Raw genomic sequence first — 25,920 nt, 5'->3', positions numbered from 1 at the left:
TTCAGTTTTAAATATAAACTCATATTTATGTCCAGAGTGTCTTTAAAAATACTGTATGTCCTTTCCAGTTGGCAGACACAAGAATATCTTTTGTTATACCTTGGTACCTCTCTGAGGACCTCCTAAGGTACAAATGTGTCTTAAAGTACATTTATTATAGGTATAAACCTATATTTGACATTACACAGAATATACTCTCCAAATCTGAGAAACTATATCCTTTTTTTAGTGTAATTCAGGAAAGATAGACATGTGTGTATATGTGTCATTACACTATTATTATTGCTGCTTTTTTTTTTTAATCCTTTATAAATAGGAATGCTGTATTGGAGGTTTATATGTAGCTCTATCGGAGAAGGCAATGGCACCCCACTCCAGTACTCTTGCCTGGAAAATCCCATGGATGGAGGAGCCTGGTAGGCTGAAGTCCATGGGGTCGCTGAGGGTTGGACATGACTGAGTGACTTCACTTTCACTTTTCACTTTCATGCATTGGAGAAGGAAATGGCAACCCACTCCAGTGTTCTTTCCTGGAGAATCCCAGGGATGGGGGAGCCTGGTGGGCCGCCGTCTATGGGGTCGCACAGAGTCGGACACGACTGAAGCGACAGCAGCAGCATGTAGCTCTATAGATGGTGGGGTGGGCACCATTCTCACACTCTTGCAAGACTATTAATTTGATGTACACTGTTCAAAAGCACCCTTAGGATTTCAGATTAAAAAATAAAGAGGTTATGTATAGGAGACTGAAGAATATTTAGCCATGATTCCAAGGCCCAATAAAGCTTAGTAGGGTTATTGCCACTTAAGATTTAGTACTCTGTCTTCAAGTCTTATAAAGTGTTATAGTTTTAGTAGATTCTAGAGGCATTTATGTCACACTTAATTGATTCCATAAATTCAATTTACATGAATCTAACTTATGAGTTAGAATGCAAACTTACTTCCCTCTGCAAAGAACTTCAGTGGCTCCTAATTGCTTATTGGGTAAATTCCAAATCTGTCAGAATTCTTTGCTCTATGATCTGACGCCAGCCCACTTCTTAACCGCATTATTATTTTCTATCTAAATTCATGATCTTCAGCTGGAAGATAAGAAGATGCCACTTATGCCCTCAAGTGCTTGAGTTTTTTTCAACAAGGACATCAAAGTCATTAGAAGTGCATCTCCCATTTCTTTTGTGCTAAATCCTCCCATGTTAGGCATCAGCAGCAATTGGTAGTAGTTGGTGGACTTCATTAACCAAAGATTGACTTTTATTCACATCTCATGTACATGGTCTAGAAACATCTGTTTAGCCACCACGGTTCTTCATAACCCTGACCTTGTGTTTTTCAGCAGGAAGCTGTGCATCTTTTTGAGACGGATAATGGTTCTCAGAATTTTCAAGGACTCAGCATTTTTTAATTATTTCTTGAAAAATGGAGTGCCAGTTCGTCCTGTTATAAAGAATCTAAGTGTAGCCTCTGTGTAAAGAGTCTCAAATATGTTGAGCTGCTGCAACAGTATAGTATAGAAGTGTTTGTCTTTTCCTGGTCTGTGTTAAGCTATTGCTTTCTCTATGACTAATGCTTGAGACTGACTGAATTAAGTATCTCTTAGAATCTGTTTCTTTAATGTTTTTGTCTAAATAATTCTTCAGTGCTGTCTAGCAAGTCTCCAGTCTCCTTAATGGGATGGATGCATAGACGCAGTTTTCAAACTCATCCACTTTCCACTGCAGTGCAGAGACCAGCCTACATGATTAGGGTCCCATCTTCAAGTAGTAAGATATGATTCTCTTGTCTGCTGTTTGCTGGGACTCATGCTTAACAAGTTCTAATTTACTGATTCATTAATCATTTATTCATTCATACAGTCAGACATTGATTGAATATTTGTATAAGGCAGTCACAGTGCCGAAAGATGGCAATTGTTGAAGAAATTTTGACCACTTTAAATACTAATAAGTCATGTTGATGGAGTCCTTTGCAGCCCTAGGTATCAAGAATGGCTTCCCAGGCTAGATATTTGTGAAATAATTCTTCATGGATGAGTGGGAATGTTTTTCAGTGAGAAGGGAAGGAAGGAATTACAGGGGAAGGAAACATCATTTCTAGCAGCATTTTAGAGACCTGGCATAGTAGGGACTTCAAAGTGTTGGGTTATGTCTGGAGCTTATGGAGCAGAAATAGTGTGAAATCGGAGAGGAGAAGAAAGCAATGCTGGGCAGGAAGTTGTATGTCATATGAAGAACTTCATGCTTTATTTGAAGGCTTTGGTTTTGAAGAATGTCAGCCAAGGGACCGATGATCAGTCCAGAATGAATGGTCTTTTTGGATACTAGGAGGTAAGGCAGGGAGTGATGGCATAGTCCCTTTGATGGTTGCCTTGAGTAAAGCAGTGGCCATCATTATAAGGAAGGAAGAGCTAGAAATAAGGGATATTTTATTGGCTGAGTCAGTAAGAATTAGTAACTGACTGGATTTTGGACAAGGAGACAGGTAATGTCTGACATTAGGATAAATGCCCAGATTATGGCTTTGGTATGTTAGTGGTAAGGTATATCCTACAGGAATAGTTCTTTGTTCAAACATATTTCCTTTATATTTCTTAAAACTTTATTTTTAAAAATACTAAAATTATCTTAGTATGGCACTTGGTGATGGATAGGGAGGTCTGGCGTGCTGCAATTTATGGGGTTGCAAAGAGTCGGACACGACTGAGCAACTAATCTGATCTGATGGCACTTGCAGAAACACAACACTTCTAAGTAAAGTCTGGTCAGTTATTTAACCTCTCTGGGTGTCAGTTTTATCTTTTTAAAATGTTTTAAAAATTGTGGTAAAATAAACATCACATGAAATTGACTATCATAACCATTTTAAGTGTATAGTTAATAATGTTAAGTACCTTCATATTGTAGTGCAACCAGTCTCCAGAACTAAAACTTTGTACCCTTTAAACAGCCACTCTGCCTCTACTTTCTATTTGAACTTGACTTTTCTAGGCACTTCATAAGTGTAAGTGGAATGATACTTTAAGTATCATTTAAGTATCATTAAAAGTATTTAAAATAATACTTTTAATACAAAAGCATTTACCTTTTGTGTCTTATTTCACTTCCCATAATATACACATTTAAAACGTGTCAGAATTTCTTTCTTTTTAAGCTGAATAATACTCTGTTGTATGTGTCTACCACATTTTGTTTATCTGTTTCATCTGCCAGTGGCCTCTGGTTGTTTATACCTTTTGGCTGTTGTGGATCCTGCTGCTAGAAACCTGGCTCTATTCATTTGCTTATCTTTAAAGTGCAGATATTGCACCTACCTCATGGGGTTCTTGTGAGAATCAAATTAGATGATTGGTATTTAACATAATGATTTGCATGAAACAATCACCAAATGAATTTTAGTTACTTTTACTGCATCTGGGTGAAAAAAAAAAAGAATAAAAATTAGGAGTCAAGAAGGAAAGGATGCCTTCTGTGGTTTTGGTGCCTGGACTGTGAGACTAATGAAGCTTGACTTGGGAAACAAAATTGAAGGGATTGAGTTAGGGCACCCTTCCACCCACTCCCCCCACTTCTGTTCTGACCAATTATTTCCAAGCTTACTGTACAGCAGTGTCATTATTCATAGTGCATTTGATGTAAACCAAAGTTTGATTTTCAACTAAGGACAGGATCACATTGCAAAGTATTTTGAATGTTAAGGGAAGGTCCTCTTGCACAAAATTTTAAACTTTTTTATTTTATGATTCAAGCACATTCGTAGTTACAAGACCTGAAATAGACACATTTCAGTGAAAGAGGAGCTTAAATGGTAGTTGCTTTCTGGCAGATGGGGGAATTTAGTTCATATCAAAATATGAGCTCTGTTTATTTTTATCAGAGTACCAACTCTGCAGATTGGATTAATGTGTAATTTTAAGCATGACAGGCGTAAAACTTCATAGAAGAATTTTATTTCTAGCATTTCCAACTTATTGTGTTATTTTTAATTTTTACAACTGATGTTGGGTAATTGCATACATTTATTCTCTTTCCAAAAGTGACATAGAAAGTAATTTGTTATTTCTTTGATAGACTCCTTGAAAGAAATTGTCTAACGATTACATGTACCTGAAATTTGCAGCTGACAGGAAGAGAAACTGAAACTGCTGCTAGCAGTTTGTGGAGAGATAAAGCCCTGGTGAAGAGCTTTTCTGTTTTCCCATTCCCAAGCCCGCATGATTTTAGATGTGTGTTTAAGGTCACTGATGGACCCTTTAACTTAGCTCAGCTCTGGGCTTAAGGCCAGTGCTTCCTTGCCTCTCCCATCAGTCTGTCTTTTGGAGTTGAGAGTAAAACTCTGAGTTCAACATCTATCTAATCTCTTCCTCCAGCTTCTCGTGTCCCTGTATAACTTTCCAGCTTTTCTCGTCAGATACCTGAGTGACACTTTTGGCACTTCTAGGTCCCTGCACTAGTGATGTGTAAAGGGGTAAAGGGCCATCACACACCTCATCCATGCTCTCCAACTCTTCAGTTCAGAGAAGTAGAAGTCTGGGAGAGAGGCAGAGTGTAGCAGGAAAAGAACTGTCGCAGAAGGGTTTGAAAAACACAGTTGAACATGGTGACAGTATGTCTTTGCATGAGCTATAGTTTGTAATTTTACTTCAGTTTCTAACTTGAAGGAAAACTAGCAATGTAGCATAGACACAGCAAACAGAACCATGACATATATTTCAGAGTGTACAGAGCTGGTTTTGTCCAGCGCCAGGCTTCGTCACACTTCAGAGTGTTCTATTTGAATGCTGCAGTGGGTACACCCTGTGATGGGGACTGGATGGTGGAATGGAGAATTCTTTGTGTCCTCTACATGGTATTCCATTGGAGGAGTTGTTTTCAGAGCCTGCCTTCCTTCATCCTGCCATTAACTCCAAGTATTCCAAAGATAAATTTGATTGGACTTACTTGAGTCAAAACAACTGAAGTGTTTTCTAAGAAGATCACAGTCCCTAGATGATCTCAGAACTGTTCAAATATTTGAATGATCCTTGCTGCCTCCAAGACCTAATGGTGTAGTTCTTTATTCCAGGATGCAGGATATACCTGGCAAAATGTAATCTATCCCTTTTATAGTGGGAACTGTATCAGGCCTGCTTGGCACAGGTTCTGAATGCAGTCACAGGCTCTAGGAGCAACTTAATGTCATAATTACATGGACGACCAAGAAATAGAATCTCCACTTTACCAAAAGGGAAGCCTCCAAACTAGTATCAACATAGCAGATTAATTGAATGTAATTCAATTATAATTCTATTGATCAAGAAATCAAATTTACATTCTTTTTATTGCAATGTTTTTGTAGATATATAAAATGTTTTATATTTTTGAAATCACTGAATAAATATTATTAAAGTAACATTAAACAGCTGTCATCTGACTGGTTTCCCATTCTGGGAATCAGTCTGCTCGTTTTAGCAGACTTCCGGCCTCAATTGTGTGCATTAATCTTTAGTCACAACATTTAGTTCAGATTTTAATAAAGATTCCTTAAAAATGCACAAATTTTTAAGGAACTAGTGTGCCCAGATTTTTCAGAAAATAGTTTGTATTTTGTTTTTGTTGTTCAGTCACTCAGTTGTGTCCGATTCTTTGCCACCCCATGGACTGCAGTACGCCAGGCATCCCTGTCCTTCACCATCTTCCAGAGCTTGCTCAAACTCATGTCCATTGAGTCGATGATGCCATCCAATAATCTTGTTTTCTGTCTTTCCCTTCTCCTCCTGCTTTTATTATTTCCCAGCATCAGGATCATTGTAAAAACTTGACTCTCTGCATCAGATGGCCAAAGTCTTGGAGCTTTAGCTATAGCATCAGTCCTTACAATGAATATTCAGGTTTGATTTCCTTTAGGAAAAAGAAAATCAAAGGAAACTGACTGGTTTGATCTCATTGCCATCCAAGGGACTCTCAAGAGTCTTCTCTAACACCACAGTTCAAAAACATCAATTGTTCAGCACTCAGCCTTCCTTCTGGTCCAACTCTCACATCCATACACGACTACGGGAAAAACAGTAGCTTTGACTATATGGACCTTTGTTGGCAAAGTAATGTGTCTGCTTTTTAATATGCTGTCTAGGTTGGTCATAGCTTTTCTTCCAAGGAGCAAGCATCTTTTAATTTCATGGCTGCAGTCACCATCTGCAGTGGTTTTGGAGCCCAAGAAAATAGTCTGTCACTGTTTCCATTGTTTCCCCATCTATTTGCCATGAAGTGATGGGACCTGATGCCATAATTTTAGTTTTCTGAATGTTGAGTTTTAAGACAACTTTTTCACTCTCTCTTTCACCTTCATCATGGCAACCCACTCCAGTATTCTTGCCTGGAGAATCCCATGGATGGAGGAGCCTGGTGGACTACAGTCCACGGGGTCACAAAGAGTCGAACACGACTGAGCGACTTCACTTTCACTTTCACCTTCATCAGGAGGCTCTTTAGTTCCTCTTCACTTTCTGCCATAAGAGTGGTGTCTTCTGCATATCTGAGGCTATTGATATTTCTCCTGGCAGTCTTGATTCTGCCTTGTGCTTCACCCAACCTGGCATTTCACATGATGTGCTCTGCGTATACATTAAATAAGTAGGGTAACAATATACACCCTTGACATACTCCTTCCCCAATTTGGAACCAGTCTGTTGTTCCATGTCCAGTTCTTTTTTTTTTTTTTCATGTGGCAGCGAGTACTATCAAACTCCAGTCATAGAGGCAAGCTCTACTGGTGTTAGCGAATATCCTGCCATTAATATAGCACACTTCCGACACTCAGCAGTTCATTGGCCCATGTCCAGTTCTAACTGTTGCTTCTTGACCTGCATACAGGTTTCTTAGGAAGCAGGTTAGGTGCTCTGGTATTCCTATCTCTTGAAGAATTTCCCACAGTTTGTTGTGATCCACACAGTCAAAGGCTTTAGTGTAGTCAATGAAGCAGAATTAGATGTTTTTTTTCTGGAATTATCTTGCTTTTTGTATGATCCAGCATATTTTGGCAATTTGATCTCTGGTTCCTTTACCTTTTCTAAATTCTGCTTGAACATCTGGAAGTTCTCAGTTCATGTACTGTTGAAGCCTAGCTTGGAGAATTTGGGGCATTATTTTGTTAGTGTGTGAAATGAGTGCAGTTGTGTGGCAGTTTGAACATTCTTTGGCATTGCCTTTCTTTGGGATTGGAATGAAAGTTGACCTTTTCTAGTCCTGTGGCTACTGCTGAGTTTTCCATATTGCTGACATATTGAGTGCAGCACTTTAACACCATCATCTCTTAGGATTTGTCATATCATATGGAATCTCCTTATGCAATCATACAGATTGCCATATCATATGGAACCTTTGTTTCTCGATTTTTAAGGAACCTCCATGCTGTTCTCCACTGTAGCTGTACCACATTCAGTTCAGTTCAGTCCAGTCACTCAGTCGTGTCTGACTCTTTTCGACCCCATGAATCGCAGCACACCAGGCCTCCCTGTCCATCACCAACTCCCGGAGTTCACTGAGACTCACGTCTATCGAGTCAGTGATGCCATCCAGCCATCTCATCTTCTGTCGTCCCCTTCTCCTCCTGCCCCCGATCCCTAACAGCATCAGAGTCTTTTCCAGTGAGTCAACTCTTCGCATGAGGTGGCCAAAGTATGACATTCCCATTATTGTGGGGGCAATGGGTGGGTAGGAGGGTTCCCTTTACTTCACACCCTCTCCAACATTCATTTTTGTAGACTTCTGGTGTTGGCCATTCTGATCAGTGTGAGATATACCTCATTTAGTTTTGATTTCCATTTCTTAATAATTAGTGATGTTGAGCATCTTTTCATGGGCCTCTTGGTCATTTGTATGTCTTCTTTGGAGAAATATATATTTAGATTTTATGGACAGCTTTAAACAGTCACAGATGTTCCCATGTGGAAGTTCTTATAAGATATATGACTTGGAAGAGCCGGGTGGTGCAGTGGTAAAAGAATCTAACTGCAGAGTAGGAGGTACAGGAGACATGGGTTCAATCCCTGGGTTAGGAAGATCCCCTGGAGAAAGAAATGGGAACCCACTCCAGTATTCTTGCCTGGGAAGTCCCATGGACAGAGGAGCCTGGTGGGCTACAGTCCACGGGGTTGCAGAGAGTCGGACACGACTGAGCACAGAGTACATGTGTATACCTCAGGGCAGTTCCTTGTGTGGAAGAGCAAAGCAGAGTGCATACTCACTGTAGGCAGTCAAAGGAAAGAAAAATTAGTAAGCTAAACTATGCAAGGTCAGTTTCTTGTTTACATCTTGTCAATCACAAGTGTTCAGGGGGAAATCTCACCTGAGGGAAACATGAATAGTGAGCAGTAAATACTTCTTTCTAACTAGTTCATAAATTAAAACTAAAGTCTGGGGCAATGCCCTGAAGGATGGCTTTTTAGGAGCAAATAATTAACCTAGAGTTTAGGATACTTTAAAAATGATACTAGAGAAAACATGAAGAACAAGGACAAAAATGTGTAAGGTTAGTTAAGTGTGTGAGTATAAGAAGGTGTCAAAGTTTAAGGTGAAGTTGCTAAATCCTTCTGTTACCTGCAAGTACTTCTGTTTGCCTGTCAGCATGTTAATTTGATGAACTATTTGTTCATAAAGTCTTAAATTTTCAATCACCTAAGGAGAGTCTTCATAATTAGTGAAATATAATTCCATAGGTGATGACTCAATTAGTGATAACTGAGATTTGCTACATGTCAAGGGATAATGAATCAGGGATTATAGACATATTAAGTTTTGCTTCCCACTCACAAATGTGTGCAAGAGCCATCCCCGGAACTTGTTTAAATATGGATAATCTATGTCTAAATCTGAATGTTCATTGTGAGACCCTATCACTTTATTCAGTTTCTCCTGATAGTCTGCATCTACCGGGCATGAGGTGGGAAATTCACGTGGATTAACCATCAGAGGTCTCAGTTATTTGTAAAAAAAAAGTGCCAGTGTTCAGCACAAGTGGAATGTTGTGGCATTTAAAGAATGCTTCCACCACTGTACCACGAAAACAGTTGCCAGGAGTAAAGTGGCTTAATAAAACTCCATGTTTTATCCATGGAGAGTTTCCATCAGCTTTCCACTATTTTTAATTTCAGCAGTTTTTAAAATAACATTTGAGATGAGAGTAAAACTAAATTCAATTGTAGAAGTCTTTAAGACATAAAATAGAGCACTCAAACTGAAAGATGAAGTCCTAAAGTCTTTAAATTTATGCCGGTGGCTTTAGAGCCAAAGGTGAGATTTTGTGCCAGTAATATCTCTTATCCATGTTCATTTCTCTTAAATATTCATTCTCTCCTATTCAGTTAAAATATCATCAATGAAATTTTCGTCCCATTTTGGCTGGGGAGATGTTTTTTTTCAAGTTAAAATCTCTCACTGTTTTTCAATCAATTACAAAGAAATGGTGTCCACAATCTAGCTATACCATTAGTTTAGTCTGGTGCAAATTTAAAGATTATTGTTACTGGAAATGATGACTGTTATTACCATATCTAGATATGTTCCCAAGCAGACCTTGGCACAGAGAATAAGTTATTCCTCCTTATTTCCTGATGGCAGAAGTTGCCTTCAAACTGACCCTGTCTTGATTGACCCACCATTTTAGAACATGGCCCCTTCATTAAGTAGGGATACAAGGTTTATATGAGGGAAACAAGGTTTTTGGAATATTTTCCTTTTATTATTTTTTCAGAGATCCATGTGTTCTAGATCTTGGAACTATGTGTGATAGAATTTTTGGAGTCTTATGTAGGAGCATGGGCTTTTTCTTACTACTCATGGACTGCATCTTTGTGGTAAAAGCGTTGTGACATGACATAGTGGGGAATATTTATGTGTTCACACTTTTAATAACCATGTCATTAAATATCATGTTTTAACTCCCTTTTCCACTAAACAATCTTCTGAGTCAGTCTGAGCATCATCAGACTGATGGCACCTTATGATAATTGACCTCATATATTGCAAGTTGCTGAAGAGAGAACATTATCTCATAGTTACGCTGATCAAATTGCAAAGAGTTTCTCTGTTTTCATCATGTTACCGTTTAAACAGGTCAGTGCATGTAATTCCATTATACAAATGAAAAAATAATCTTACATTATATTTGTTTTCAGTTTTTTCCTTTCTTGATTTTTCTATTTTTCATCTGTAATTTTGGGGATGGTTTTATCTTTTTTCAGTTGCTTTGAATTTCATAAAATAATACATATGTAAAGATGTTTCATATGGGTTACATAAAAGATTATGTAAGAATAATAATTGGTTTCCATCAGTCTTGTCATTTGGCTTTAATAGGCCTTTATACTGCAATGGTAACTGCTGTAAAGAAGAGACTATAATGTCTACTAGGTCTTACTTCATGTCACAAACAGTAATTTAGAATCAAACACTTTTAGTAACAACTTGGGTTACTGATCTTAAATGCACTAATGTGATCACATTGAAATACTTTTGTTGCTATTTGTCTACTTACAATATCACTGAATCCTTCCTTGAGTTTGTTTCTTGTCTTCCTGCCGTTTTGTTTTATTTCTTACTATAGAGTTTTATCTTCACACTTGGAGTTTTACTCTCGCTACTTACTACTCACTCTTGCTTTCTCAGTAAAGTTATAAGCTTGTATAAGTAGTTTAATTCCTTTCGCCTCTTTATCCTCAAGAAAAGAGCTGGGTGAACTAGTTGATGCCTAAAATGTCACCCAGCTCTGAAAGTGTATGGTTGCCTCAAAATTGTAAGTTGCCTGAGAAATCATTTCTGTGCATTTATCTAGAGAAATGTCTATTTATTCTGATCTTTCCTCCCCCTCTTTTTTTTTCCTTTTTTTAAAAAAAAATAATACCATATATGTGACAAAGAAGTTTCTTATAAATGTCCTTTGGATTGGCGTCTTTTCTAAAAATTCTTATAAATTCATTAATAGGTTAATGAGATATAATTTCCACTGACCAGAATTATGTGCTTTCTTTTCTAAAAATTCTTATAAACTCATTAATAGGTAAATCAGGTATAATTTCTACTGACCAGAATTATGTGCTTCCACATTATAGAGTTTATTTAGTTTGCTTGAGTTTCAATTCATCATGGTAGATATTGGGTAGAGAATGGAAAATGATTTCTATCCTATAACATAGCTGTCTTCTTTTAAGGTGCAGAAATTACTAATGTCCCCCAAATAGGACATAGGATTATCCATTGTCCACTTGTTGAGTTTCTAAAATTCAGTGATCACATTTTTTGCTTCGCTACTACTGTATGATAATACCAGTATACAGTAGGTGCCCAAAGATGTTAGTTGAATTGTTATTTTTCTACTACATCTTTTCTCTCTTATTCTTTTTCTCTCCCTCCATCCTTGTGTAAAATAGATAATTTAGTAGAGAGAGAGAAAAATTTTTATTGAGTGTCAAAATATTGAGTTGTATTAGTAACTATGCAGTCTTGGATTACTTATTTTTCTCCTGTGGGACTATATTCTTCATCTATGAAAAATGGAATTAATCTAGACCTCAAGTCCCTTTCGTATCTACATTTCCATGATACTAGATATCTGTTTTCTTTAAATTCAGCATTTCCGTAATCTATTTGATGATAAAATATTCCTTTTTTTCTTTCTTCTTTTTTTTTTCCTTCAATTTCTGATAACCTGATACTGACTCTGAGAAACAAGTGTTTGAGAAACACATTCTGGGGAATGTTGATCTAGTCAGATGATATTTTCATATGCTAACTGATATGAGTTTTATTCCTGGTAGTTCTTTTGGTTTCAGAGCTTTGCCTCTATTTGAATCAGTTATTCATTGCCACCAGAGAGAGATAATAATGTCAAAAATGAAAACAAAGATTTTTCAGTTTTGGAAGTTAAAACTTTTAAGTTATCAGTGCTTAGTCCTGAAAGCATCAGTTTTTCCCACTTACGCTATGAATAGGAGGCTGGGCATTGTTGTTAATAGTCATTTTTTTCTCTCCTCTGAGTATGTGAAAATTCCTGACCCAGAAAGCAAAAGAATCTAATGCAGTGTATGTGTATGAGTAGGGGACCTGCTTCCTGATTGACTGCTATTGTGAGACATAAACTCCAGAAACATTTGGGGATTTGAAAGCAGCGAGAACTTCTGGGGTGAAGCTAGAGAGTAACCAACCCCTGTAGTAAGCCTCACATCCCAGCATGAGGTGGGAGTGTAAATATGGTTATGGGTAGATTTCTAGTTATGTGGTCATGGCATGACCTCCCGATTTCCTGTGTATAATATGACAAAGTAGTATGAGTTGAATTGTGCACCCTCCTCCCCCAAATTCATATGTTGAAGTCCTAATCCCCAACTACCTGAACTTCCTACTCAAGCGAGGCAACTTGCTTACTTTCAAAATAGTCATTACGGGAACAAGTTAAAATGACATCATTAGGGTGGGCCCTAACCCTTATATGAAGAGGAAATTTGGCAACAAACACACACACAGGGAGAATGCAATATGAACAGCAAGACAGAGATCAGAGTGGTGTGTATAAGCCAAAGAACACCAAAAATTGCCAACAAACCACTGGCAGCTAGAGAAGATGTATGGAACAGATTCTTTCTCGTAGCTTTCAAAAGGAACCAACCCTGCTGGCAACTTGGTCTTGTACTTCTAGTCTTCAGAACTGTGAGACAATCAATGTCTATTGTTCAAGCCACCCAGGTTGTGGTACTTTGTTATGGCAACCCTAGTAAACTAATACATAAGGAGAACAGCAAAATATTTTTAGCTTGCCAAGAAGGATTCAGAAGTATCTGATGGAAACCAGGACCTGAAGAGACCTTGTGATAGATGCATTAAAGATGAGATAAGGCAAATTCTGGGCTTCCCTCATGGCTCAGACTTAAAGAATTCTCCTGCAATGCAGGAGACCTGGGCTTGATCCTTGGTTGGGGAAGATCCCCTGGAGGAGGGAATGGCAATCCACTCCAGTAATCTTGCCTGGAGAATCCTCACAGACAGAGGAGCCTGGTGGGCTGCAGTCCCTGGGGTCGTAAAGAGTCAAACATGACTGAGTGACTAAGCACACACAAGGCAAGCTTTAAATTTGGACGGAAGGTGGACAGAGAGCAAGTCACTCATTGATCTAACCAGCTTACTGTCCCATCATTGTCTATGTGCTGCAGTATAAAGCTTCTCCAGTTCCAGGTATTTAGAAGTCTGCGATATTTACATAAAACCTGTGGAAGGTGACAAGGGAGATGGAAGAACTTGAAATAAATGTTAAATTTGACCTAGCAAATATATATGCCTGTCAAGAGCCATTTTTTTTGTAGTATGCAGAAAATGCGAAATGTAGTATGCAAAAATGAAGAGAGATGGGAATTTAAAAAACAATCAGATGAATCTGGAGGGCATTATGCTAAGTGAAATAAGACAGACAGAGAAAGACCAAATACCCATGGTGTCATTTTTATGTGAAACCTAAAAAAAAAAAAAAAATTGAGGACCTCAAAATAGAGAGTAGAATTGTGCCGCCAAGAGTTGGGGGGACTAGAGAGAGACTGGTAAGAGTGTACAAAAAGTATACAAACTCGGTTATAAAGTGAGTAGGTCTTAGGATCTGATGTAGATAGCATGGTGATTGTAGTTGACAGTGCTATATTGTATAACTGAAATTTGCTAACAGCGTAGAATTTAAATGTTCTCATTAAAAAGAAAAGAGAATAGGTAAATATGTGAGGTGATGATGAGGTAACTTAATCATGGAATCCATTCATAGTGTGTTTGTCAAACCATCATGTTGTACACTTTATATTATAACTTTGTCAAGTATGTCTTAGTAGTACTGAATAAAATAAATACATCTTAGTGTTGACCCTTCTCATCTCTTCCACTGCTTCTGCCCTGGTCCTGTGACTGTGCTGCAAGGCACCATTATTCTCACTGGGTGACTGTATCAATAACAGCCTTTTAACTGTTTTCCCTACTACTGTGTTTACCTCCTTTCAAATTAGAGTATTCACTACGTAACACATGTCACCTCTTAAGCTTCCAAAAACGTACACTTCACTGTGTATGACATTTACCTACAAGAGACCCTGTGAAGCAGCCTCAGGCTGTATTCCTGACCTGCTTCCCTCTGTCTTTCCTCACTCACATCCTCTTGCCCACACTGTCTTTGATGCTCCTTTAATGCATAGCCATGTTCTGTACCCTTGTTCACTGTATTTGACAATGTCTTCACCTAGATTTCTACATGTATTTCTTCTTTCAGATCGTGACCAAATACCATAAACTCACTCACATATCTAAATTTGTCATTTTTTAACACAGTCTTTGACCTAAATCAAATCCCTTATGATTATACAGTGGAAGTGAGAAATAGATTTAAGGGACTAGATCTGATAGATAGAGTGCCTGATGAACTATGGACAGAGGTTCGTGACATTGTACAGGAGACAGGGATCAAGACCATCCCCATGGAAAAGAAATGCAAAAAAGCAAAATGGCTGTCTGGGGAGGGCTTACAAATAGCTGTGAAAAGAAGAAAAGCAAAAAGCAAAGGAGAAAAGGAAAGATATAAGCATATGAATGCAGAGATCCAGAGAATAGCAAGGAGAGATAAGAAAGCCTTCCTCAGCGATCAATGCAAAGAAATAGAGGAAAACAACAGAATGGGGAAGACTAGAGATCGCTTCAAGAAAATTAGAGATACCAAGGGAACATTTCATGCAAAGATGGGCTCGATAAAGGACAGAAATGGTATGGACCTAACAGAAGCAGAAGATATTAAGAAGAGGTGGCAAGAATACACAGAAGAATTGTACAAAAAAGATCTTCATGACGAAGATAATCACGATGGTGTGATCACTGACCTAGAGCCAGACATCCTGGAATGTGAAGTCAAGTGGGCCTTAGAAAACATCACTACGAACAAAGCTAGTGGAGGTGATGGAAATCCAGTTGAGCTATTCCCAATCCTGAAAGATGATGCTGTGAAAGTGCTGCACTCAATATGTCAGCAAATAAGGAGAACTCAGCAGTGGCCACAGGACTGGAAAAGGTCAGTTTTCATTCCAATCCCAAAGAAAGGCAATGCCAAAGAATGCTCAAACTACTGCGCAATTGCACTCATCTCACACACTAGTAAAGTAATGCTCAAAATTCTCCAAGCCAGGCTTCAGCAATACGTGAACTGTGAACTTCCAGATGTTCAAGCTGGTTTTAGAAAAGGCAGAGGAACCAGAGATCAAATTGCCAACATCCTCTGGATCATGGAAAAAGCAAGAGAGTTCCAGAAAAACATCTATTACTGCTTTATTGACTATGCCAAAGCCTTTGACTGTGTGGATCACAGTAAACTGTGGAAAATTCTGAAAGAGATGGGAATACCAGACCACTTGACCTGCCTCTTGAAAAACCTATATGCAGGTCAGGAAGCAACAGTTAGAAGTGGACATGAAACAACAGACTGGTTCCAAACAGGAAAAGGAGTACGTCAAGGCTGTATATTGTCACCCTGCTTATTTAACTTATATGCAGAGTACATCATGAGAAACACTGGACTGGAAGAAGCACAAGCTGGAATAAAGATTGCTGGGAGAAATATCAATAACCTCAGATATGCAGATGACACCACCCTTATGGCAGAAAGTGAAGAGGAACTAAAAAGCCTCTTGATGAAAGTGAAAGAGAAGAGTGAAAAAGTTGGCTTAAAGCTCAACATTCAGAAAACGAAGATCATGGCATCTGGTCCCATCACTTCATGGGAAATAGATGGGGAAACTGTGGAAACATTGTCAGACTTTATTTTTTTTGGCTCCAAAATCACTGCAGATGGTGACTTTAGCCATGAAATTAAAAGATGCTCACTCCTTGGAAGAATAGCTATGACCAACCTAGACAGCATATTCAAAAGCAGAAATTACTTTGCCAACAAAGGTTTATCTAGTTAAGGCTATGGTTTTCCCAGTGGTCATGTATGGATGTGAGAATTGGACTGTGAAGAAAGCTGAGCGCCGAAGAATTGATGCTTTTGAACTGTGGTGTTGGAGAAGACTGTTGAGAGTCCCTTGAACTGCAAGGAGATCCAACCTGTCCATTCTGAAGGAGATCAGCCCTGGGATTTCTTTGGAAGGAATGATGCTAAAGCTGAAACTCCAATACTTTGGCCACCTCATGCGAAGAGTTGACTCATTGGAAAAGACTCTGATGCTGGGAGGGATTGAGGGCAGGAGGAAAAGGGGACGACAGAGGATGAGATGGCTGGATGGCATCACCGACTCGATGGACGTGAGTTTGAGTGAACTCCAGGAGATGGTGATGGACAGGGAGCCCTGGCGTTCTGCGACTCATGGGGTCACAAAGAGTCGAACACGACTGAGCGACTGTACTGAACTGAACACAGCCTTTAACTTCCATCAATAGTACCTCTCAGCATCTTGACTATATTAGTTTTCAAGGGCTGCCATAACAAATTACCACAACCTGATACCTAGAAACCACCGAAAATTATTTTTTTTCACAAGTCTGGAAGCCATGAGGTCAAAATCAAGGTATTGTCAGAATTAGTTCACTTGCTCTGGAGGCCCCATGGGAGCAGCTGTTTTCTGTCTCTCTCATAGCTTTTGGTGGCTAGCTTCACCCAACTTCCCTCCAGGCTACTGGTGTTGCTTAGTTTTGGGCTATGTAACTCCAGTCTCTACTTCCTTTTTCACATGGTCTTCTTCCTGTGTCTCTGTATCATCCCGTCTTATAAAGACACCCATCACTGGATTAAAATCTTCCCCTGCAATCCATGGTGACCTCATCTTGAAATTCTTATCTGCAGACCCTTTTTACAAATACCTTACATTCATAGATATTGGGATTTAGGACCTGGACATATCTTTTTTTTTTTTTTTTTTTTGACCCACTACATTAACTTAGTATGAATTTATTTACTGGTTAATTTTTCACCTTCCCTCATTAGAATATCAAGTCCATGACCACAATGATTAAATATGCTCTGTTTATATTTGTGTCTTTACCAATTTTTGGCACATATTGGTGGCTTCATAAACACGTGTCAAATGAATAGAGAGAGAAAATATATACAAGACATAGGGGTTATCAGTAAAACTGGAGCCAAAAGTAGAGGAAGGAGGGAAAGAGAATTTGAAAAAATAAGTCAGACTTGTGTTAAGACATAAAGAGAGAGGTACCACTGAACTTGAAAGAGGCATGAAAAGAGACCTCCTACTGATTGAAATACTGGAATTTTGTTGGTGCCTGGTAATGTCCAAATCTAAGGCAGGTTTTGCTTGGTATTTTTGTGGCTACATCATCACCTTGTTACATGACAAGATGAAACAAATCAAGAGGGGAATAATTTTTTGTCATTGGATTAGAACTCATCAACCTTTCTTTTAGTAATATTCTTGTGGAATCTTTTGCCTCCTAGACCCATTGACTTGCCCGTCTACATATACAGAGCAGAGAGGTTAGAACCAAAGGAATAGATTCAGTAGAGAGTTAGGTTTGCTCTTCTCTGTTATAGTCATGGATCTTTCAAGGCTTTATCCCACATACTTAAAATTCTCCTGATCCATCACCTTTGTTTTGTCTCCATGTGCTTTGTTGAGCACATGATCAGCTGTCTTTTCAGATATCTCACTAGTACTTGGGAATCCTCAGCTATTGGCAACACGTTCACTAACGGAAATCACTTATGGAACCCTGCTCAGAAGATGGATGCTTTCTGGAATGACCTCTCTCAGTCATTATTTTCTTCTCTCAAGAAATTTATCTCTCTCCCAACCACAAGGACCTTTGACTCAAAAGGAGTTATAACTCTTTATGAAGACTAATGTTTATCCATGTTCTAGATTCAATTTATCTCTACCAATACATGCCCTTTCTTTGGCCTTTATCTTTAATCTCTTCCTTCCTTCTATTTTCTTTTTGGTCTCATGTTTTCCATTCCTAAATAACCTAAATAACTTAAATAAAACTCATTTAACCTTAACACTTTTGAATAACAAAAGGTCAGCTGAGAAAATTTGAAGATCTCCTTGGCTTTATTAAAACGATTCATGAATTGGACAGCATCCCATCTAGCAAATAGAAAGGAGCTCCAAAGAATTGTACAAATGGAAGGCTTTTGTAGACAGAGAGCAGATTACCACATCTTCCTTTGGGGCATGGAAAGTGCCTATGTGGCAGATTACCTCATTGGTGCTGACCAAAAAATTCCAAACGGGTTGGTTAAAGCTACATTCCTCAGGGAGGTTGTAACAGTGGTGAGGCTAGGTATTAAGCCTTGGGCTGGTGGCGTGGACTTAGCACAAGAGATTCCATTTGTGGCCTATTGTCTTTTTTTTTTTTTAAGTGAAATCTATGAATATTACTGCTGCTGCTACTGCTGCCAAGTTGCTTCAGTCATGTCCGACTCTGTGCGACCCCATGGACTGCAGCCTACCAGGCTCTCCATCCATGGGATTCTCCAGGCAAGAACACTGGAGTGGGTTGCCATTTCCTTCTCCAATGCATGAAAGTGGAAAGTGAAAGAAGTCGCTCAGTCGTGTCTGACTCTTAGCGACCCCATGGACTGCAGCCCACCAAGCTCCCCCGTCCCTGGCATTCTCCAGGCAAGAACACTGGAGTGGGTTGCCATTTCCTTCTGCAATGCATGAAAGTGGAAAGTGAAAGATGTTGCTCAGTCGTGTCCGACTCTTAGCGACCCCATGGACTGCAGCCTACCAGGCTCCTCCATACATGGGATTTTCCAGGCAACAGTACTGGAGTGGGGTGCCATTGCCTTCTCCTATGAATATTACTATTGTTTATTAATTCTTTGCTTCATGCCAAGACATCAGGTAAATGGTAAATTACTAATAGTTGCTCTAGGAATGCACTACTCATTCAGAATTTTCAATTTATAATCTGATTTTTCCCACCAAACCCTCTGTTGAAACTGAGTCTTAAAGATAAATGATAACTCTATACAACAACCCTCACAGAATTTCTTTCTTGTTCCCTGTCCTCTTCTGGTCTGTTATAGCTCTTTCATTACTTATATCGAGTTATTTCCCTTCTTTACATTCATTGCTCTTTTTCCTCTCTCCAAGGGAGACAAGCAGAAGAGGAGGGGCCTAATAGTTTTTGATGGTTACCTATGTACATGGCATAGCATTATGTGATTTTATATAGCTTATCCCTTTATTCTCCAGAATAATTCTGTGAAGAAGATATTTGTCCATTCAAGTTCTAGAAATGTTTTTCAAAATCACACAGACTTTGGTGGAACCCAGCTCTAAATCCATGCCCTATCTTTATTCCATTGTAACATGTGACCTCATATACTTTTTCCTCTTCTGACTCAAAAAACGTGTCCCTAAAGTTGTGTCCTTTGCACATTTAGTTTGTGATGTTTGTCCTCATGTCTTAGGCTTATGTGCAAATGGCTCCAAAATAGATATCTATGCCAAGCCTCTCAAAACTCCCAACTAACACCCCTCCCAACTTTCCTTTCATTCTTCCCTCTCTTTGTTTCTCTTTTGTTTTAAACAGTTTTTGAGCATTCACTATATGCTCCTAGTCACCATGACAAGTCCTTCACATGCACAGTCACACTTTCATTGCACACTTATTAGTGTTCTAATGAGGTGGATGAAACTGGAGCCTATTATACAGAGTGAAGTAAGCCAGAAAGAAAAACACCAATACAGTATACTAACACATATATATGGAATTTAGAAAGATGGTAATGACAACCCTGTATGCGAGACAGCAAAAGAGACACACATGTATAGAACAGTCTTTTGGACTCTGTGGGAGAGGGAGGGGGGGATGATTTGGGAGAATGGCATTAAAACATGTATAATATCATATAAGAAACGAATTGCCAATCCAGGTTCGATGCAGGATACAGGAAGCTTGGGGCTGGTGCACTGGGATGACCCAGAGGGATGGTATGGGGAGGGAGGTGGGAGGGGGGTTCAGGATGGGGAACACGTGTACACCCGTGGCGGATTCATGTTGATGTATGGCAAAACCAATACAATATTGTAAAGTAATTAGCCTGCAATTAAAATAAATAAATTTATATTAAAAAAACAAAAACAAAAAAACTCAATATTCAGAAAGCTAAAAAAAAAGAAACTATAATGAAAAAAGAATATGAAAAAGAATGTGTGTGTGTGTGTGTATATATATATATATATATATATATGTATAACTGAATCATTCTGCTGTACGGTAGAAATTAATACATCAATAAAATAGTTTAAAAAATTTAAAAAATAAAAAATAAACAGAAGGAAAGAGCGACTTAAAGAAGTTGTGCAACTTGCCAAAGGTCAAACAGCTAGAAAGTATAGATCCAGGTTTGGAACCTCTTTTCTCTGAAATCTTTGCTCACTTTCTCATGCTTCTGAGGGATACCTAACTGTTTTCTGTCCATGCACACTGCTTTCCCACATGCTCCCTTATGCTGTTCCCTCCGTTCTGTCATTGCTCAAGGTGATCTCTGGTAGACTGTTCCTGAAACCTCTTGAGTGGATGTGATGTTTTCCCCTTCCCCAGGCTCATAGCACATTCTATCTCATGTATTCGGTTTTGTGCATGCACATGTGTATTTTCTTCCTACAATAGCATAAGTTATTTGAGGTAGAATCTGTCTTTCACACACAGTAGTGCTCTCAATAAATCTTTTTGAATTGAAATGAATTCCAGTGGACTTCCCGGATGGCTCAGCAGGTGAAGAATCTGCTTTTAGTACAGGAGATGAAAGTTCAATCCCTGGGTCAGGAAGATGCCCTGAAAGAGGAAATGGCAACCCACTCCAGTATTCTTGCCTGAAATACCCATGAACAGCCTGGTGGGCTACAGTCCAAAGGGTTGCAAAGAATCAGACAAAACTGAATGACTAAGCACACACACACACCCCCCAAATGGGGAGTGCATTGCTTTTTTAAAAACAACAAATATAGCAATCATATGTTTCAAATACAGTATTACTAAAATAACAATGAAAAGCAGAACTAATTTTCATCATAACGTAGAGATTAATGAAATGTAGACTGCATTAAAATTTATGTCATGGTTTTGTAATTTGCTGAATTTCTTTTCTGATTACTCTCCCATCCCAAGGATAGGGACTATTAGAAAACCTTCTGTTGCTAACATTTACAGTGTGTTGATTGAAAACAAGTTCCAAATGGCAGTGAGCTCATTATATGTGGTGGTATTTTAATGTTTCTTTCATTTTTTTTAGCAATTCCCTCCAAATCCAATGAATGAATTCCAAGTCTGTTGTCCAACTTCCCTAATACTAAGCAAGGCAACTAGAAGGGTCTGATCAAACCAGGTTGTTTTGTATTTCCTGTTTGTTTTATTCCCTGTATTCTTCAGTTTCCAGCTTTGTAGGTCAGCCTTAAAGCATTTACATGGATGCAGTTCCTATAGCGAACCTTGGGAGATTGGTGAGAGGGGGACTGCAGCGTGGGTATAAAAGAATTGTGTTTTGCCTTTCTTTTCTTTATTCTCCAGCTGCTGTTCCTTAAATAAAACTTTAAAAATAGCTTTTATAGGGTGGTTAATACATTCCTACCCTGTGGGGACAGGCTACATTCTCAGCTGTCCCAGATTTTAGGCAAGCTCTAATAATTTGGGTAAAGAATCAGGCTCTTGTCTTGAGTCTTGAAGAATTGCCACAGGGTCAAGGCGAAAGCAAGGGAAGTGTAGGCATTGGTGAACTTGCATTCTCTACACACTTCCCTGGGGCCTGCAGGAGAAGGGAGGGGCAGAGTGCAGGTGGTGGGTAGTGGGACAGGGCTGTAGAGCTGGGCTGAATTCTAAGAGAGAAGAGGGAAAGTTACAGTTCTTAAATTTAGATGGTCCTATGCCTTTCTCAAATAGTTTCCTTTATCATTCCTTGAGTCATTCTTTTTTGAGTTAAACTTGTATGGTGGGCAAGCTGGAGGAGTGCAGCAGATACTTACACCCTCACTATGGCTTCCCAGGTGATTCTAGTGTAAAGAATACACCTGCAATGCAGGAGACACAGGTTTGATCCCTGGATCAGGAAGATCCCCTGCAAAAGGAAATGGCAACCCACTCTAGTATTCTTGCCTGGGAAGTCCCATGGACAGAGGAGCCTGGTGGACTACAGTCCACAGGGTTGCAAAGAGGTGGGCATGATGGAAGAGACTTAGCATATGACTCCACAGGAAACCCACGGATGTTTAAGTTCCCCAGTTTTCTTAGAGGAGGAAGTTAGGCAAAGGTGTGTTGAAGGCTCTAAAATTGCAATGGTATTTTATGGAAGAATACCTTCTGAGCGCACAGCTGGAGCAGCACTGTTCTCATGCCCACCCAGCAGGCCCCACATGGAGATACCTTGGAATCTGTGAGGCTACTGATTTGGCTGTTTGCAGTGCATAATTTGGGCTTCCCAGATGGCTCAGTGGTAAAGAATCCCCCTGCAATGCAGGAGACACAGGTTTGATCCCTGGGTTGAGAAGATACCCTGGAGAAGGAAATGGTTACCCACTCCAATATTCTTGGCTCAGAAATCCCATGGACAGTGGAGCCTGGTGGGCTACAGTCCATATGGTTGCGAAGAGCTGGACATAACATAGTGACTACACAACAACAGCAACTGCATAATTCACTACCCTGCCTGGTGGGCTGCCGTCTGTGGGGTCGCACAGAGTCGGACACGACTGAAGCGACTTAGCAGCAGCAATATGCTGAAGTTCAGAGTGTTCAAGTGATGTTTAGGTTTATGAAATAAAGGCAGCAGGTAGCGTGGAGGTGTTTCCTGACTTCAGGCTGCCTGGGCACCATAGGTATTGAGCACTGCAGTAATCATCTACCAGATTTCTGCTTTTTATAACTTTTAAATAGAGTATTTACCTGATTAAAAAATAATATATATGCCCACAGAAAGCTCCCCAAAGTTCACCACATTAGGTGATCTTTGTGGTCTATTATTTTTCAGTTTATTTTCCAGGAAAAAATATGTAAAAAACTGGGTTATACTTATATATATATAAAATATGTATTTATTTATATATATATGAATAGATAATTTATACTATTTTTTCACATACTATTGTCTTTTCTCCCATAGTCATATTTTATTCATATATATAAATATATATGTAACAGTATCTAGTTTTATTATAATAAATTTATACTATAGTTTATTTAGTCATTTTCCTACTACTGTTTTCATTTCTGTGCTATAAGAAATACAATTTTAAATATCTACCATAATCTTTTCTTTCCTTCTAATTGCTTTTTTTAGACCAGATTCCTAGAATTTAAATGACTGGGTCTAGTGGTGTGATGTACACCTGTTACCTTTATGTGTACAACATCCCTTCTCCTGGAAATAGCACCTGAATTTTTTTCTTGTTAACTTCTAACCCAAACTCCACTCCTGTGATTCGAGCTCTCATCCAGGCATGATGAACCCTACACTTTGCTCCTGTCCCAGGAGGCCAAACCTATTCCCTGACTGTAGTGATTGCTTCAGAGAGGAGCAGGTATGACCCAAGCAATGCCAATGAGATAAAGTGAGGCATTATCCTGAGGCTTTGCAGAAAGCCATTGAGAAATTGAGGTCCTCTTCATAAATGTTTATTAGGGTATAGTTGATTTGCAATGTTGTGTTAATTTCTGATATATAGCAAATTATATCACTTTTACATGTATCTGCAAAGATTATTAGATTGTTAGATTATTTTCCCATATAGATTATTACAGAGTACTGAGAAGAGTTCCTTGTGCTATATGGTAGGTCCTGATTCATCATTCTGCTGGCTTGTAATGTTGGTAGAACAGAAATCTAAAGTACACCTTGAGGGAGAGCCTGCCAGAGGGGGAATGAAAAGCCATCACAGTTGAAAGCAGACCTGACAAGGAGAGAGAGGGATGCATTAGCACGAGTTAGAGCACTGGGATCCAACATGCACACTGCTAGAATTTTCATCTCTATGAGCCAATGCATTCCTTTCTTCATTACAACGTTCTGAGTTAGGTTTCTGCACTTGTAAGCAGAAGTGCTGATTTAGTACACAAGCTCTAAAAGGTATGACGGCAGATGAAGGTCTTTGTATGTGTTGCAAAATTGATTTTGGACAGTACTACCAGCCATTTAGTACTTATTTCTGTGTAGCAATATTGGCACAAGTACTCTGTATTTTAAATTTGAAAACATTTATGTACATTTTTACACTGCTTTTTATGTGTTTAATGGCCTTTTGTGTTTCTTCGCAGATTTGTCTGTTCTGTTATTTGCCTGCTTTTATTGTATTTTGGGATGTTAACAGATTTCTCCATTTTTAGAGCCTTTTTTTTGCATTAAAATACAAATAAATCTTTTGTATGTTTGTGTGGATGTTTTCCCAGTTTGTTATTTTTGTATGAATTGTACCAACCCTGCATATGAGGGTTGCTAAGTATGTAGGTTTTTTTTTTTTTCTATCATAGAGTTTTTACTTTTAGGATGTTCTTTACCTTCTCAAGAAGAATTTTTTTTTTCTGTGATATGAAGAAGTATTTATTTATGTAATAAAATGTTTTCACTACAACACTCTTATGGCAAGAATAATATTTTAATGGTTGCATTTTACCTCATTTTAAAATTTAGCATGTACTTTTTGGGAATTTATTTTGGTAGATAAAGTAATTTTAGTTAGGAATCTTCTGAATGCTAGTCACAGAATTCTGGAGCTCTTAAAATGCAGGCTGTTTCCTTCCCATGCTCAGGGTGCCACCACTTTTCAAATGAGAGACAGAGGACCAGGGTGGGCATGCCACTGAGATTCTGTGTCTCTGTTTTTCTTCTCTTGCCTTTGCTCTCAGTAAATTTCCTCATCCTTCTCATTTGTTTTCCCTTCTTCTTTGTCCCAGTGGGAACCATCCAACCATCCAGAAAAAGGCTAAATCTGGCTTTCACTCTCAACCCAGTTCCCAGGAAAGTGACCCTGTTTTTCTCATTTGGGTACGATGCTTCATGTTCCCTGAAACAAGGTCACACTGAATGAACTCTGGATTCTAGGAGCCCAACCCAGAGAATCTGTGGATCAGATTCCATATCAAAGAATCAGGGGGAGGATAATTATAAAGGGGAAATATTTTGAGCTGGAGAGACAAACAATAGGCAAGTGGTCATTATAGAGATAAAGGCCTAACTTGTTTCCCAAATAGCTTTTCTAATGATAAATATTGATGCTCTGTGCCTTCATTATTGATCTATAGTGTTTGCTTTGTCATACATTAAGCTCATACATCTGGACTAAGATTTCCTGGTATATTGATTTCTTTGTCGATTCTTATAACCATTTTTGTTTCTTATAATAAGACTCTTAAAGGATTAATTTCCCTTTCCTCTTCTTTTCAAATTTGTTATACCTGCATTCTTCCATTCATTTTTCCAGGAAAATTTTGTTTCACATGGGAATGAAATTGTTTTATGATAACTATTCTAAATTCTTAAAGAAAGCTACTATTTTTGTTCTTTTATCGTATACCTCGCCACTTTTCTAATCTATGGTAATTTAAAGAAATTAGAAGTTCTTTTAGAATTTGAGTTACATAAATTATAAACTTGTCAATAATAATAGTCATTTAATCTTTTTCCTCCCAATTATACCCTTTATTTCCAATTTATGTCTTATAGAATTGGTTAGAAGTTCCAATAAAGCAGTGATTATGGTATTGACTGTGCTTATGAGCAAGAATAAAAACTGATCTCAGCTGACACCATGTGTTGGGTGCTATTGGAGATTTGTGTGAATTATCTTACTTAATCCCCTATTATTGTTGTTCTAATGTTGCTGATGAAGAAGAACTGCAGCTTAGGGAGATCAGATTACTTGACCAAGGTCACACATCTCATGAATGGTGGAACTAGCATGCAAAAACAGACCAG

The 25,920-nt window shown here is 38.6% G+C and overlaps 1 long non-coding RNA gene and 1 other non-coding gene across 8 annotated transcripts in view; one reads left to right on the top strand and one right to left on the bottom strand.

The window, feature by feature from the left end:
* LOC147374529 (uncharacterized) overlaps nt 1–25,920 on the top strand; it is a 139,132-nt gene that overhangs the window by 40,074 nt on the left and 73,138 nt on the right. Inside the window, exon 3 of one of the 7 annotated variants that reach the window (XR_015162867.1) lies at nt 18,367–19,729. The exons of 2 other annotated variants lie outside the window; for them this stretch is intronic. This is a non-coding gene — a long non-coding RNA (uncharacterized LOC147374529). Of the gene's footprint in view, nt 1–18,366; nt 19,730–25,920 lie in introns of those variants that run through there. 4 more of the 7 variants (XR_015162868.1, XR_015162863.1, XR_015162865.1 and 1 more) reach the window with 4 other exon arrangements.
* On the bottom strand, nt 6,699–6,836 carry LOC147374530 (small nucleolar RNA SNORA62/SNORA6 family). Its single transcript, XR_015163297.1, has one exon. It is a non-coding gene; the product is annotated as a small nucleolar RNA SNORA62/SNORA6 family (small nucleolar RNA).

The sequence above is a fragment of the Bos grunniens genome, chromosome 4 (assembly GCF_055505025.1).
Source record: "Bos grunniens cultivar Pamir isolate PY7600 chromosome 4, Bosgru_T2T1.0, whole genome shotgun sequence".
NCBI lineage: Eukaryota > Metazoa > Chordata > Mammalia > Artiodactyla > Bovidae > Bos > Bos grunniens.
This window is presented reverse-complemented; position numbering and strand designations above follow the sequence as displayed.